An 11536-nucleotide genomic window follows, 5' to 3' on the forward strand; every position below is an offset into this window, starting at 1 on the left:
ATTGCATAATGCCTGTACTTCTACATATACCTGCTGCACCAGTTTTTCAATTAGTGCAGTGGCCTTGTGCACAATTCATATGTCTTTCTTCATATGCATTTCTTTTTCTTTTTTAGTTATATTTTTAAGCAACTTCCTGATATCCAGTATTTCCTTCCACTCCCAGTCTCCATAATGTTATAATGCAGTTAAGGCATGAAAATTGATGCTGTTAAGGCAAGATACCTTTAGAGTAATCCATTATGTCTAGTGTTCTCACCGCCCCTGACCCTTGTACTTTTATAGCACTGTTAAGGCACAGGAATTAAGAGTAATCCCTCTTGGCTAGCATTTCATCCGACTCAGTGTTGTAGACTCTACTCATTAGTCTAGGAATGTGTGGAGCTATGACAGCGACTCCAACCCATCTGCCTAGACACACACATACACACATGTGCAGACACACACATGCACACTCTCACAGACACACGCACACACACACACACACACACACACACACACACACACACACACACACACACACACACACATGCACACTATCACAGACAGACACCCACACGCACACACACACACACACACACACACACACATGGTGTAGTGGTACATTGCTCTGACTTTAGTGTACAGGGTCCTGCGTTCGAGACTTGGCAGGGCTGATTATTTGTGGGAAGTTGGCATACTGGTTAAGGTGCTTACCTTACAAACACAAGCTGCAGGGTTTGATTCTCACATGGGGGAATTGGCTAGGCTTAAAATAGCCCACAGGGATAGTTACCTTATTACCAACCTATGTGCAGGCATACACACACATACACACACCTACACACAGTTGCCAGGCAGCCTTCCTATTGCTATTTCCCAGGCTCACTCACACATACACTCACACATGCAGCCCCTTGCATTCACTCATGCACACATACCTCCCAACCCTACCTCACCATTAAACTTCTCAGCACTTAGCACTTCCACGATGGATGAATGTGGCCTTTTAGCCATGTTCACTACCAAGATGTACAAGGAGCAGCCATATAGATCAGTTTGGTGCATAAATGCTTTTGCTGAGACAGTTTGGGGGAGGGAACACAGGGCTAATCAGTATATGCCTCTCCTCCAAACAGCCTCATTAGTTTGTAGAAAAACCATGATGTGATGATGCATGTCTTTATGCAGAAGGTTAGGGCTGTTTTTCAATTTGAAAAAGTTATGTGACCTTTATGAATCTGACTTAAGCACTATTATAGGTTCATAGGTTCATACTAGGCTATCTGCCCTAGGGCATTTATAAGCCTAGCCAGAGTGTGTTTGGCTTTTGCTACCCATTTTAAATGAATTTTGATGTGCCCTTTTTCGAGGTTAGTATACTGTGCCTCTGTCTAACAGTGACACAGAAGTGATACCCAGGGTAAACCTATGATCTCCTATCCACTCATCAAGATTCCTCTTGAAGAGAGTCAATGAGGGACTCTGCCTAACCTGGACTGGGATTTTATTCCAGAGTGAAGGGAGTCTCTGGGTTATAAATCTGTCCCTCCAGCATGTCCTATTTATTTCAGTGCTGAGGTTCAAGTCTCTCGAGTGCGTAGCTCGATGGGATTTGGATTTTCTGAGGTGCAGCATGTCCATTAATTCTGGGTTGGACATGGCTTTATACATCAGGCACAGATCGCCTCTGAGCAGGCGGTATGCCACTGAGTAGAGCTGGAGTTTCTTTAACCGGGCAGCATATGGCATCTGTTTGAGCCCTTTGATCCTCTTGGGGAGGTACTTTTGGGGTCTTTCCAGTTGCTGCAGGTGTCTGGTAAGGTACATCCCAAAAGGGGCATTGTACTCAATTATGGGCCTGATGAGGGATGAGTAAAGAGGCACGATGACCTCCCCTGATCTAGATGTGAATCCCTTCATGATTAGGTGGGCTATATAAAATGTTTTTCTAACCACTTTGGCCACGTGGTTGTCAAATGAGAGCTTGCTATCAACTTGGGTCCCCAGGTCCCTAATTACTTCTTCTGTACTTAATGGATTACCACCTATGTGGTAATTTGTGGGCACTTTGTTTTTGCCAAAGGGGATGACTATACACTTTTTGGCATTTAGCTTGCGACCATGGCTCTGGCACCAGTTGTCTGTTTCTATAAGGCCCTTTTGTAGGATGCTTGTGTCAGCTGGAGAGTCGATTATGGCACCTAGTTTGCAGTCATCTGTGAACTTGGTCAGCCACAGTCCTTCCGTGTTGGCCTGTACCTCCGAGAAATATATACCGAACAAGAGAGGTCCCAGGGCTGAGCCTTGTGGGACGCCACTTGTAACTAGTTTGGAGTCTGACATGGCTCCAGCAATTCTAACCATGTGGATTCTGTCCTTGAGCCAGTTTGCAACCCATTTAGTGACATAGGGGTTTATATTTAAGCTGGTGAGCTTATCTATAATGCCCGAGTGGGGTATTGTATCAAAGGCTTTTGCAAGGTCCAGGTAGGCTGTGTGGACCACCTTCCCCTCATCAATAGCCTTGGTGACTGTTTCAAAGAAATCAACCAGGTTTAAGAGGGAGGATCTGACCTTAACAAAGCCGAACTGGGTAGGATCCAGTGTCTGTAGGTCCCCAATATCTTTATTTATGAGGTCCATGATGATTCTTTCCATAGCTTTGCAGACCAAGCTAGTCAGGCTTATGGGGCAATAGTTTCCAGGATCCGTTGAGGCACCACCTTTGTGGAGAGGGACCACTGTTGCTGTACACCACTCTTTGGGTACATATCCTGTAGTAAGGCTGAGATTGAACAGTAGTTTTATGTTTGGGTTTAGCTCTTCTTGGAGTTCATGTAGGACAGCCCGGAACACCGTCTGGTCCCATTGATGCTGTGTTTTTTGCTTTGGAAAGGGCGGCTCTTACCTGAGCATCTGAGATGTCAGGGGGCAGCACTCTGCTGGGATAGATATTTGCCCTTTTGGTGGGGCGGGGAGTTTGTGCTGAACCTGTCAGCTAGGATGTTGGCAATGTCTGTGGGTTTGGTGTATTTTTTGTCATTTTGAACTAATTCTGAGCATATCTGGGAATTCCCACCCAGGTTCCTAACATAACTAAAGAAAGCCTTGTGATTATCCTTAGTGTCCTGTGCAATTTTTTCTCTCGAAGCTGGCCTTAGATGATTTTATGAGTGCCCATAGTTTTTTGCTAATACTGATCAGAGATGCCTTCCCTTTTTGGGATTTTGTTCTATCATGTAGTAGCTTCCTCCTTCTATTGTATAGTTTGTTTATGGCTGGGGTCCACCAGACAGGACGCATGCCTTTGTAGGATTGGGTCTTGTTTTTATTTGGGATTGCATGATCCATGCATTCCTGAAGGTGTTCATAGAATGTGTTTATAAAGGATTCTGCAGTCTGAGCCATATTTTCCACAGGCCCGGGGGCTTTGAAGTATTCTACCTCGGTTTTGAGGAGTGTGAAATTTGCTTTAGAGAAGTTTTTCACTGTGGTTTTCTGGGCAGGGGGTGGGGTCGGGATGTGAATATCCAGTGAGATTAGTTTATGGTCTGATCTTACCAGTGAGGGTTACACTTCTAGTCTGGAGCATAGAGCCCCCATGTTGGTGATGATCAGGTCCAGTATGTTTTCCCCTCTTGTGGGAGTGGTAACAAGTTGTTCCATAGCATTTGAGTTTATAAATTCTAGGAACCTTTGGGCTAGGGTGTTGGAGCTAGAGTAATGCTCCCAGTCTATGTTTGGGTAGTTGAAGTCGCCCAATATAATGGTGTTTGGAGAGACCTTCATATTTTCCAGTGTTCTCAGGAAGGCTGAGTGGGGTTCCTGGGTTTGAGAGGGTAGTCTGTAACAGGCTATAAACTGGAAGGCAGTTTTACCACTGTTAGTTGCACATGGATAGTCTCTGATGCTTCGTGCTGTGCCACCAACCTGGAGGTGTGGGTATCTTTGTCGAATATTGATACTCCCCCTCCTTTTGTAGTAAGGTCCATGTTTTGGGGCCGAAAAGCATGGTATGAGGTATAACCTGGTAGTGCTGGGGTGCTCTCGGGAGCCTTGAACTAGGTTTCTGTTACTGCACAGATATCGATGTTCTCCAAACTAAGGAGAGTTTCGAGTGCGTGCATCTTGAGGTTTAGACTTCTGGCATTGATTAGCATTACTCTTAGTTTCTTATCCCTTGTGATACCTATGGAGGTGGGTTTGTCTTTTGAGCCTTGCCTAAAAAAGGCACTATGGGGGTGGCAAGAGCCTTTGCCAATATCCAAAAGCCCAGGGGTGACAGGTGCAAGCTGTCCCTAGCGAAGCATCGTGGCTTGTCGAGCATGTCATCCCAGGCTGACAGGCATTGGATCCCGTTTGAATGACACCAATACTTAAGCCAATTGTTGAAATTGATCATCTTATATCCTCAAAGATCAATCTCCAGAGAGAAATGATGACTGGCAAAAATCATGCTATGTTTAAAGATATGTGGGTAAAATGTAGAAAATGCTTGAGATGATGGTTCACTGCTATGTTTAGATATTTGGTGCTGAAGTACATAGACAGTCTTCACTTTTGATTCAGAGTAACAGATTGCATTGTTTACATTATATTTGGTAGGTATTTGTACAGCAGAATTTATTGTATGGGAGTGCCTCAAAGGTTAAAATGGTGGGTGGACATTATTTACCATTCTTTATTAAGTTTACAGGAGTATATGATGACAGTAGTAAAATTTTTGAACCATTTGGTAAGTGGAACCATATTATAAGATACAGTTTTAGATATTTTTGGACATGAGTGAATGGATTCTATGAGAAAACAGTGTTAGTGCTCAATGCTAGGAGTGTCAACAAGAAAATGCACTCCCTACAAGTTCTCCTCACCCTGAGGAATGCTAACATATGTGTAGCTACTGAAACATGGTGAAATGCCACAGACAGTAGTCTGGCAGTGCACTACTGTAACGTTGTATGTTCTGACTACCCACTGAACATGAAACAGTGGAAGGTGGAGGCGTATCTATCTACATAAAGGATAAGCACACCTCAAGGCTGGTCAAATAATATGACATTCTTGAGCTATTCCACGTCCAACTAACCATGGGAAAAATCAATGTCCTTATTCATGCTAGCTATATGTCCCCCACCATGAACCAGGAAACAGTTACATCATAACTGAAGTCATTAGAATCTGTCACCATTCAGATCAAAACCATACTTATGAGTGATTCTAACTACCTTTCCATTCATTCGAAGGCGTACATAAAGACTCAAAGATTTTTGACTTTGAACATGTAAACACCCTGGAACGGCTATTCTGTACTCCAACTAGGGGAACAAATATCCTAGATGCAGTACACACAAATATAGAGAGCTGCACCCCCCCCCATTGTGATGTCCTTGCAGGTAAGATCCGATCACAAAGTGGGTCTCCCTTGAATTAAAGGTAAAACTAGTCCCTCCACCAAACCACAAAAGCTATAAAAACTTCTTTAAGGTAAATTAGACCTTTTGAGGGATGGCAGAGCTAGTTTCCCCCAAATCCTGAAAATGCAGAAACCTATGCAGAGGCATACACAAAAGCCCTGTATGTATCACCATATAAACAACTGCATAGAAACAGCAGTACCAGACCCCTAGGTCAAACCAAAAAACAAGCCACTCTGGTGGACCTCTGTTATTACTAGGTTTTGCAACAAAAGAAAGAAAACAGGCTTCCTATTCATGTTAAGCAGATCCCTTCCCTGGCCCTCTTCAAATGCAAATGGATCCATGGATGGAGAATTGCAAATTCACACCTATGTCCATACTGATTCCTCCATGCACTTCTGGACTGAGGAAAACGTCTTCTGAATAAATAAAGATAGAACTGTACTACTCCTTGTCACTGCTCTGGACTCTAAAAATGCTTTGCACTGCTTCCATTATTGCTTCAGCCTGCTGCTGCCCTACTTGAAGTTTAATAGATCATGCCAAGTCCTGGAAGTTTCTCATTGGCTCTGCATCCTCTCATTGGAAGTAGGTAATGAAACTGTAGGCTGAGCACCAAAATTTAATGAGCACTGCAAGAAAAAAAAAAATCTGAAGGAAATATAATTTTCTTTCTAACACAATTCCATTTTTTTTATTTTAAAGATGGTGTAGAGACAGCCCCCCCCCCCCCCATCCAGCAGCAGGCCTTATGTAGCTACCTAGGTCCCCTACTGCTGAATCCAACTCTGGCATAAGTTAAGTACCTAAATTACTAACAACGTAAACTGCATATCTTTTGCTTCTAGAGTTAATCTGGATTCTCTGGATTCTCTGAAACTGCAGCAGTCTAGTATACATATTTCTGTAGAAATACTTTTCCTCTTCAAAAAAGATGCAAATTAAATAGAAATAGGTGGTTGCAGAGTTTCTCAGTCACCTACTGAGGAACTTCATTTCTCAATATCCCCATTAAATCTGTAAAATAAATCAGAGGTTATAGAACAATGGAAACATTTTTCTTCTGAAGTGACTAGAATTTTATGGTAATATTTTTTCTCCTGCATGCAATAGTGTTTTCAATGATCATTTGCACTCTTCATCTTAAAGAATGTATTTTTGGTGAATGTTTGCATTGTTCATTATCTTTTGGCATAACAAGATTCAAAGCTTATACATATAATACATGCAAACATTTTCAACTTATTTTTCTCAGAGATACCAGTTCCATCTCTTCTGCTGTGTACAGAGAAAGCACTTGAGAAGGACAACCCCTATAGTGTCTTAATCTGCTCTGTTCCTTCCCTCTCCACTGGAAAAAAATATATAGATATTTATACTTTATTCAGCTATTAGTTAACTGTCTTCTACCTTATTATCTTAGTTTGCTGTTCTGTGTGCTCATAAGTGTACAAATGCTCTTATTCTGCACTTATTACTGCTTGTTAGTAGCCTGATTAATATTCTAAACATCTTAGTTTTGGTTGTAGCACTTGTGCTTCAGGCCATTTATTTTACATTTAGGGTTTTTGCAGACAAACTCCATAAGTCCGCCAAGTACTCAGAGCACTATGTCTGGACAATTTCCATCAGTTTCTCCTGCCAGCCTGGTCGACATTGGCATACTGAGACAGTGTAGCAACTGCCTCATGTTCACGGAAAGTCCACTTCTCCTAGCACATAATTCTTCTACTTGCGAGAGATGCATCTACATCGGTAAGCTGGAATCCATGTGCTCTCACACCACAGTCAATACTCTTGACAAAGAGAAGATTGCCAGTACAAGCACCACACCACCCACATCACAGAGCCACACACCCACCTATGCAGGGGTCCTCAACAAAAACTTACCTAAACAACGGAGATCCCCAAAACACATTCACAAACATTTCACACACAACATCAACCACATCACACAATGTAGTCAACACACCAGTGTCTCACAAACACAGCCCATTAGGCATAGCAATAAACCAATGCAGCCCACAAGGTATAACGATAAACCAAACATACTAGTCATTGGCGACTCAATAGTGAGACACACTGATGTCCCCCCTCGCCAGGCTCAACAAGGAGAATGTCACAGTTGGCTATTTGTCAGGTGCTAGAATCTGCCACATCACACATGGCTTCAAGTCTCTCCACAACAGGTGCAAGTATGACTCTGTCATTGTCTATGTTGGTGTGAATGACTTGAGATGTATCTCCCTGGACTATATGAAGAGAGACATGATTGAGCTCTCAGGATATGTGCTCCAGGCAGGTATGACCCTGGCCATAAACAGCATCCTAACTTTACCAAGAATAATAACACAATACCAACAAAAAATGTTTGACTTCAACAATTGACTTAGTTTATGGTGTCTTTCTAAGGGGATCCAGTAGCTGTCTGCGGGAATGACATGGTTGACAGGCCATGATGCTTTGCCAGAGATGGTCTCCACCTGTCACCCCTAGGGTTCCGGATCTTGGCCAAAGGTCTTCCCTCCCCCATTGTGCCTTTTCTTTAGGCCATGCCCCAAAGACAAATCTTCCAACATAAAAGATCTGTCAAAAAGCAAATTAAAGGGTGTGCTGCTCAATGCTAGAAGACTTAATCTGAAAATGCACTCACTGGAGGCTCTCCTTACACTGGAAGATGCTGATGTCTGTGCAGTCACAGAAACTTGGTTCAGGGCTGCAGAAAGCACCCTTGCACTTTCTGATGCAAGATGAGGTCGGAAAAACTAAGGGTGGTGGACTCTCTATCTTTATTAAGGACAGGCACATCTCCAGACTGGTTTACCTACATAACGCACTGGAATTACTCCAAGTGCACGTGACAGTTGGCAAGACACCATCCAAGTTATAGCCAGCTATAGACCACCCTCCTTGTCTCAGGATACCCACACCTCCTACCTGGACCTACATGACTCCATCAAGGTACCCCCTAACACCCTGATCCTTGGTGACTTCAACTACCCCACCACAGACTGGGTGAACTATTCCTGTACTATTGCACTCACCTAATGATTCCTTGATTTCATCAGTTCCAATGCACTAGATCAGCTGGTCTTATCCCTCACAAGGGGAGATAACATACTAGCCTTGGTTCTCTTCAACATGGGTGACCACTTTCACCACTCCCATAGTATGTTCTTCCCAGGTGAGATCACATGATCAGTCTGTCTCATTTGAACTTTCTATCCCATCCAACACCTCCCCAGCCATAACCAGGCTAAAAAACCTCTCGAAAGCTGACTACAACCTCCTAAGGGAGGGTATCAGCAGCTTCACACCCCCCCCCCTCTCAGATGATGCAGACAACTAAGCTGAACATACGCCAGTGTAATATACAAGCACTTTTACAACTGGATGTACTCAGCCATACCCAACAGAACTAAAATCTGCTCCTCAAGGAAACACAAACTTGTTTGGTGGGCATCCTCTATCAACAGGATTTACAACAGAAGGAAGAGACTGTTGTCCATGGCTTAAAAGGAACACATTCCAAACTGGAAAAACTCCCTCCTCTGCCTCAACAAGCAAATTATATCACTAATAAAAATATCCAAAGCCAATTATGAGTTGAAACTAGCCTCCAAAACAAAGGGAAACCACAAGTCCTTCTTCAGTTACATTAGGAACCACCACATTTGTCCCGAACTAGTACTTAATGGTACCACTTACATTGATCCTGCTGACTTAGCCAACCTGCTGGCTGATAGGTTCAGTGCAAACTTTACCCCCTTATCACCCCCAAAGGCCCAGTCACCATCCCTGATACTTGTCCCACACCTCACATCTCTGTAGATCAAGTGTTAAAGGCCCTATCCAAGGCAAAGAACATAGTTTCCATGTGACCTGCTAGTATCCCAGGCTGTATTTTGCACCATCTCCAGCAAGAGCTAGCTTTGCCATTGAGCACCCTATTCAACCACACCTTAACTACTGGCTTCATTCCAGCAGAGTAGAGAACTGCCATTGTCATCGCTTAGCACAAAGGTGGTGCCACTACTGACCCGGGAAACTATCACCCCATCAGCTTGACAAGTCTGATCTGTAAAATCATGGAGCGTATTATTATAATTTCATAAACAAGGACATAGGAAATCTCCAAGCACTCAACCCCACCCAATTCAGATTTATCAGGAGCAGATCTTCCCTATTGAACCTAGTTGACTTCTTTGAGACTGCCACCAAGGCCCCGGATGAGGGAAAGTCAGTACATACAGCTTAGCTTGACCTGGCCAAGGCCTTTGACACAATCCCCCACTCAGGCATCGTCGAAAAGCTAACACAAGTTGGTGTTAATCCCTATCTAGTCAGATAGAACCCACAAGGTCAAAATAGGTGCTGCCACCATCGACAGCAGACCTGTCACTAGTGGTGTTCCCAGGGATCTGTCCTGGGACCCCTACTGTTTGGCATATACTTCTCAGAGGTCCAGGCAAACACAAAGGGCCTGTGGCTGACCAAGTTTGCAGATGACTGTAAGTTGGGTGCTGTCATTGACTGCCCAGTTGATGTTAACATACAGCAAGAGGGTTTCACAGCTACAAATAACTAGTGCCAAAATCATGGCCTTAACTTAAACACAAAAAAAAAGTATTATCATACCATTCATCAAAAACATGGCCCCTACGGATTACCACATCAGTGGCAACCCACTAAGCACACAACCTGTGGTGAGACACCTGGGTACTCAGGTTGATAACAATCTCACATTCGACCATCATGTTGCGGCAGTGGTCAGAAAAGCCTTTTACTTGGTTCATCTTATAAGTAAAGGGATTGCATCCAGAAAAAAGGAGGTTATTACCTCTCTGTACTCCTCCCTTATTAGATCTATCATTGAGTATAACGCCCCATTTAGTATGTACCTCTCCAAACACCTACACCAACTGGAAAGGTCACAGAAATACCTCAAAAAGAGAATCTATGGCCACCGACACCTATCCTATGTGGACAGGCTTAAATTACTATGACTCTACTCTGTATCATACAGATTGCTCAGAGGTGATCTGTGTCTCACCTACAAAGCAATATTGGACCATGGCCTGCTAGAGATGCTCCATATCCGTAAGTCTAACTCCTCACGCATTACCCACTCAACAGGCCTAAATCTAATATGCGACATCAACAAAACCTGCTGGAGAGACAGATTTGTTTCCCAGAGGCTGCCCCATCTCTGGAATAGACTTCCCATACATGTCAAACAGAGTACCTCACTGGCCCTCTTCAAACACAACCTTGATTAGTGGATGGGAGACCATACATTGTCCCAGGGGTTCCACCTTTGTCCCTCATTGACATGGGTGACAGGTACTGACTGAGGTTTCCTTTTTGGGGATAAACTCTTGAGAAGGCTTGTAAGGGCTCCAGGGCCATTAGCCTAGTAACCTCCTATGATCCTTTGATTACACCTGGGAATGTCCTTCTTGGAAGGCAACAATTTGTGACTGCTCTTCAGACTAGATTTTAAAACATCACAGTATATTATTATTTCTGATTTTATTAACTTTCCTGCAACATTTATGCTGCAATATCTGGGCACATAAATTGACACTGGCCTGAATTTCAGCTAGATGCTTACTATAGCTGGAAAGCAAATAGGTTCCGGATATCAGGATCAGCTCATACTGGTGTTGTTGTAGCAGCAATACTTTTGGAATGCGATCATCTGCTTTGTGAGCATGTAGTTTTGGTGAAAAATCCCCACATGACACTGCAAAATGCATCTTTTTATCTTTCCCACCACTCTTTTTCTCCCTTACTCTTTTTAATGTTCTCGTTGTCTGGGCTGCCTACTAGATTACCATATGTCTCCATCCATTATTTTAAAAACAGTTAGCAAAATGTTCATCAAAATAACCCCTAGATAAGAACCCCTGTCTTAAATCTAGTTTATCCATCTCAACATCTGCATCGGTAATTGTGTTTCTACATGCTCTGAAAAGCACTCCGTAGCACAGTGATTTGTTGAGATGTAAGAGATGATGGCTTATGATACGGACTATTATATTATTGTGCATTTCCTTCCTATATAGGAGTGTGTCTTTTAATATCCATCAGGGAAATATCCAGAATGCTAATTTTATCTTGCTGTATATTCCCTA

The 11536-nt window shown here is 43.2% G+C and overlaps 1 protein-coding gene across 1 annotated transcript in view; it reads left to right on the forward strand.

The window, feature by feature from the left end:
• The window catches only part of CACNG6 (calcium voltage-gated channel auxiliary subunit gamma 6), a 730930-nt gene that overhangs the window by 704608 nt on the left and 14786 nt on the right, over window positions 1-11536 (forward strand). The gene's annotated exons all lie outside the window — the stretch shown is intronic.

Source organism: Protopterus annectens, chromosome 1.part1 (genome assembly GCF_019279795.1).
Source record: "Protopterus annectens isolate FY-2018-M chromosome 1.part1, PAN1.0, whole genome shotgun sequence".
Classification (NCBI taxonomy): domain Eukaryota; kingdom Metazoa; phylum Chordata; order Ceratodontiformes; family Protopteridae; genus Protopterus; species Protopterus annectens.